Here is a 6,266-nt window from a genome sequence, read left to right as displayed (position 1 = left end):
TCAAAAAAAGTTCGAATATTTTCTAAGCTAGCTGATGATGAGTACTTGGCACTACTCAAAACAACGTTATATGTTCAGCTAAACTTCAATAGATTCACTTAATTTCGGTTCGTGTCTTTTCTTTACTATACGAATCCTTCCAATAATTATTTATTATTTTAAATAGCCGAAGCGTATATAAATATAATTATTATTGAAATATTGAAGAAATAAATTCTCAAATAAATACTGTGTGCAAAGTTTTCAGGATTGTCTGCAGTGAAGTAAAAGAAAATGATTTTCTATAATAAATTAATTTATAAATTCATTTAAGCTGCTTATTGTAGTAAGAAATGAATATGTCTGTCTATTTATTTAAATATATGAAATAAATCCGTATAGCAATAGCAATCTGCACCAATCCAATCCAATCCAACCCAGCTCAACTGACAATCAAGTGCACCTGCTCATCAAAATTTATGTGTTAATAAACGTCGGCAATGTGACATGGCAAAAACAAGCCTACGAAGTGCAGTTTGTGGTGGGCAATATGCCGCTTGCATCCCAACTGCACAATTTGCAAATGCAAGGATATCTACATATCATGGTAGGTGTGGTACGAAAGAGTTCAGGGAACGGATTAAATATTTCTGAAAATGTGTTGAACACAATGAATAAAAGTGTGTTTGGGGAATAACAAGGAAATGAAGAAGTGCGAAGGATATATGTTTATTATTATCAAAAGCTGTAACCAGGGTTTCGGAAGTAAAAAAGTAAAACTCATTGCTAAGCAACTTTGTTAAGATGGGACTTAAGGTTGTAGCAGGAATTATGGCTAAAGTAGCAAAATATATTCATCTAGTGAGTAGTGAAAACTGACTTCATACTCTTATTCAATACACAAGTCTTTAGTATTATTTGCAGTTATGTGTTTATGTATACTTTACAGACAGTCCAATTTAAATATAGAAAAGTTACTTAGAGAAAATTAAAATATGCCAGTTTAAATACAATTAAATCTAGCACATCCTGCAGACGTATTAAGTACGAGTACTTCGTTGAACTTATGCTCAGTGGTTTAATATTTAATGCAATGTACGGGAAATACTTTACAAGCTCAATTGAGAATTGAATATCTACAATCGAATGCAATGCAATAGTCTTGAATTTAAATTTGTATCTTTAAGCTGAATAATTTAGTATGCACTTGAAAATATTCAAACGTTTCACACTCATATTATCATGGAGTAGAAAGTACTACATTGACCATGAGACTGTGTTTACCACTGAAGAAATTTACAATTAAAGTGTTCATTTAGCTAGTGAAATTTGAGGCATTTGATTCCTCTATCCATTATTATTTCATTATAATGACCACATGTGGCGTTATATTAGGATGTGAACTATATATAAGTATAATCAACTGCATCTCCTTTATTGATTTTTTCAAACTAAAGTAATAACTGAAATAACTGTTTTTTATCTTTTATTTAATAAATTTTATATTGAATTGAAATTCGTCAATTGATACGATCTTTGTAGACAGTCTAAGTAAAATGACATTTACACTCCTCCAAACTATGTAGTTACATTTCGGCTTTGTTATATCGAATAGAAATGCAAATTAAGGCATTTCCCAATTTTCATACAATCGTTTTGGGAATTCTAAATTGGTTAAATGCTAATTTTAATTTTATTCAAAAACTCAAATGAAAATTCCCCCAACAATGGATCAATGATTTATTCTGAGTTCATTTACAAGAAATTGATAAAATTAAATTAATAAATTTGTAAGTTTTACTAGGTGCCGTAACTGCATAATGGATTAGTTATAGGTACACAAGTTTAATAACAATCTAAAAAAAAACTATTTAAACTTGTCGGAGACAAAGGCTCGTAAATTATGAAGGTACACTATTGGGTTTATAGTTGTATACATAAATTATTAAAATTATTTTAATAAAATAATTTTTTCATAAAATCATTGCACCAATATTCCTTCTTATGTTGCACAGATTTAACAATTTGTTCTTCCGCATTAACTTCGAGAACTACGATAACATTATGTGCATTATATCTATCAAGCCAGTGAAGAAACAATATCATAAACATTGGGCCGACCTATTTCATATGTGATGATAAAAAAAAATATGGAAACTAATGGTAACATAGTAGAAACATAGCAGATTTCTCTCCTTTTCACCAGAGCAGTGCACTTTCAACTTACTCCTTCCATTTGTCAAAATACGCCTACTAATACGCCTAATTAATATTTACTCATAAATTATTATAATACGATCACGATATATCACGATATATTTATTAAAGTACCGGGATAGAGTTTTTAGCCAAAACAGCCTGGTATCACAAGGACAAACTCACTTGAGGAGCAAACACCAGAACAACTGTCTTGTCACTGCCCAGGACTAACTTGTATTAGGATTCAGGTTAAAACCTATAAATACCTCATGTTTTATTTTAATCAATGATTTATTCAACACTATAATTGTTTAAATATTGACATTTACCAATGTGTCAAAATTGTTATAAAATGCTTAATATTCTATGGAAAAATAGGAGGAGTTTCACACTTTCCTTGTGCAGCAATAAGTATCCTAGCCCAATGGAGGCCAAAGCATAGCCATGTACGTAACAGTTACTTGTTACACATATGTATGTCAGTTCCCCAATGTATACTGCAACTGTAGCTGTACTTCCAATGATGTCATCTTCCTATTCTCATATCTCAATGCACTCACCAATTTGAACCCTATTGGTCTTTGGTTACGATACAGTGAAGTTATAAGGCTTCTCTGTCTTGATTTAGGCTAGATTTATTTAAAACTCATCTCTTCGTTCATTCCATATCGAAAATGATTTTCTTATTGTCACTTACCTGCTACCTAATTCATAACTTAATCCATATTCGTATAGATCCCTTTTGAGTACAACAATAACGATTAATATGTGCTCTTAATATGTACCGTAGTTCTAATTTAACTAAGGTGAATTCATTCCTCTTACTACTAAGACAAAATAAAATATGAACTAATCAACTAAGAATAATATAGCTGTACTTTTTTTTATAAAAATTTTTTTTGAAAATAAAAAATAATTTTATATAAATATTTTTGTATCGGGAGTGGGTGTTGCGCAATATCCTTTTACTTTTTGGACCTAAGTAATATAGTACAGGTGCTTAGTACACCAAAGTTCAGCTTTCTACAAACCACAGTTTTTAAGGTATTTCAAAAAAATGTTGGCCATGTTGGACTTATTTGGATTGGTTCCGGTTAACCAGTTGGGGTTTCATTAAAAAGACAGCCCATCTCAAAAACTATATTTGTGTAAACTTTCATTTTAAGATCTGTACTGGTTTAGAAAATACTGAATTTTGATCATCTAATTTTTATTTTAACACACTATGGGGCAGAATTTAGTTGTATAGGAAAAAAAATCTATAAGACTTATTTTCAGAAGTTAACTAAGCGCCACGCTCTTTTTACATTAAATTAACAGTCTATATCTTTGAAACCTTTCAAAATAGCTACAAATTATAACTAAGTTTGAGTTTCTTGTTTCAAAACTAAACATAATCGATATATATTTTAATAATAATAAGTTAATAAAAAATTAAATATCAAAATATTACAGAGTTTGCTGTTATAGAATGTAATCAGTACCTAAATTCCCTACTTTCAAGGGCTTTGGGGAAGTCCGTAAATTCAATTAATTTTCAAAAATTTTTCTACGTCTATTTTTCTTACCTCTTAGGCTGTGAAAAATGATATAATCAATCTGATCATCCTTAATAAACATGCTGTAATTATAATTCTAGGCTCGACTATGTTATATTATAATAAAAAATACTTTAAAAAATCTTATCTTATAGCAAAATATTTACCTTCAGTAAGAATATGACTAGTCCACCTAGTGAAACACATTTTTCTGTGTTTGCCTTAAGTTGGTTTTTTCAGTATACATATTCTTACTGTAGTTGCAAGCTATAATTGCATTATATTATAAATACACTAAACTAATTAAAATTTTACCTTAAGATAACAAATTAAAAACATATGTACGTAAAATCCACAACTATGTACATTTTTTAATTTAATATGTAATTTAAATAATCAAAACTGCATTAAACATATATTATTAAATATACATTTATATAGTCATTTTTTTTGGTTTTTTTTTCGCATAAGCACAATATGCAGAGTCAAGGGCTATATATAATATGAACGTTTCTTTAAAGCACTTTTTGTTAATAAAATGTTGCACCCTCTCAAGTTCAGAGCCATTATTCATGGAGGCAGACTTAATTTCGCTTTCGGTTGACATTTTGTGCAACCGCGCTGCGTCCATTTTTAATATTTATTCTATGGAAAAAAGTGACTGCAGCATAAGCCGAAGCACCATTTACAGTCAAAGCGGTCTCTTGCACATTTCTGAGCTAGCTTGCATTCCATTTTATCAGTTAATTTCATTTAAAAAAGACTAAATAAAACGTTGAAATCTACGGAGTAATGCATTCTCACCGGAATAAGCTGTGCTAGCCATTTTAAAGGGCAGCACAATATGGCGATTCGGAAAATGCACTGTGATGTGTGTGTATTGTCACACCTTTTGCCGGGAAAAATTAAAAAAGAAATGAAAAAAATTCACATTAAAACGCAACGCATAACTGCAAACGAAAATGAAGTGAAACTCATTTACGGCATTAAAAGGAAACAGGAAAATTAAGCTATGATTTATAATTTTTCCTCACGTTTCCGTTTTGCTCTGCTTTGTGATTTTATTTCTTAATACAGAAATCATTTTTTTCTTCGTAATTTCATTCATTGCTTTGCTTTTCAATTTATGCTAAATGGCAACACTGTCATAATGCAACATTTATCTCAACTTCAGCATCTCAATAAATGTAACTGCATAAAGCAAATTTCTTCGCCCGCCTACATGCGCTCCTCCAGCGCAGCTCATGTAATTTTGCAAGTGTCTGCCATTTTCCAAACAAACGTTTTCAATGGCAAAACGACATTCAAATGAAGTTGTTCCAGCGCTGCGGAGGAAACTTCACAATGCAATTAAAATGGTTCGCCTTCTTTGGCATACAAAATGAATTAAATTATATTTTTGCAAAAAGAAAATGGAAAAATGAAATAAAATATTATGAATAGAAAGCAATGAAAAATATTACACACGCCCTTCTGCATAACAATTTATATAAACAAAAGCAAACAAACGTTGAGCAGAAAAATTGCAGCTGCACTTAAATTACTGCACTTAAACAAAAGCGTGCAAGATGACAATTTTCCCGACTGCATTTGCATTCAACATTCGAGAAAATAACTGTTCTGTTCTCAGCTTTCCATGAACAATAGACAAATAAACGTAAAATTATTTAAAAATTATTAAAGGTCTGCCTTGTACATATTCTACCATACATTGTAGCACGTATGAGTAATATAATTCATGGCATTGAAAATTCAGTGCAATATGTTATAAATATATATACACATATAGTGGTAGTTAACAAAACTACGCTTATCAAAATGACAACCATAGGTACACCAAAAATGCCGTCTGCTAGAAATGCAATGAAGAAGCACTCTTATCAACAGATATTACTTTGGACTAAATAAGCAATTAAGAAATAAAGCCCTATCTCAACAAGATTCACTGCCTACATGTCTCTTAACAAGACAGTCTCCGAACAATAAAACCCTATAAAACCCTATTTTCAGAAACTTGGACAATTACTAACAGTGACGATAAGGCATTAAGACTGTTAAAAACGAAAACGGTTCAAAATTTCTATTATCCCTTATGCATTGGCAGTGATATTAGGATTAGACATTGATATAGTTAAGTTTCCCCCACTCTCTACAACATTTATACATCTAATATTCCAATGTTAGGTCCCTCGACTCTGGCGTTATATGCTGACGATACGTGTATGCTATACTCAGATAAATGTGCTCTCAACATAACAATCACACTTCAAGAGCATATAAACCTCATTCTGGAGTATTTTCAGAAATGGAAAATAAAAATCAATAATGAAAAAACTAAGGCTCTGTTTATAACGAGTAAGTGGAGACAGAATCCGTCAAGAGTGAGAGTGGGTGATATGGTGATAAACTGGGAGGATAGCGTTAAATATCTCGGCATCTCGGACAAACGATTCACATGGCTTAAACATGTTCAACTGAAAATAATTATCTATTTAGCTATTTAGAAATGAAAACCTCAATGCTAAGAACAGGAAACTGATATATAACCAA

The sequence above is a fragment of the Teleopsis dalmanni genome, chromosome X, assembly GCF_002237135.1.
Source record: "Teleopsis dalmanni isolate 2A chromosome X, ASM223713v2, whole genome shotgun sequence".
In the NCBI taxonomy this organism is placed as follows: domain Eukaryota; kingdom Metazoa; phylum Arthropoda; class Insecta; order Diptera; family Diopsidae; genus Teleopsis; species Teleopsis dalmanni.
This window is presented reverse-complemented; position numbering follows the sequence as displayed.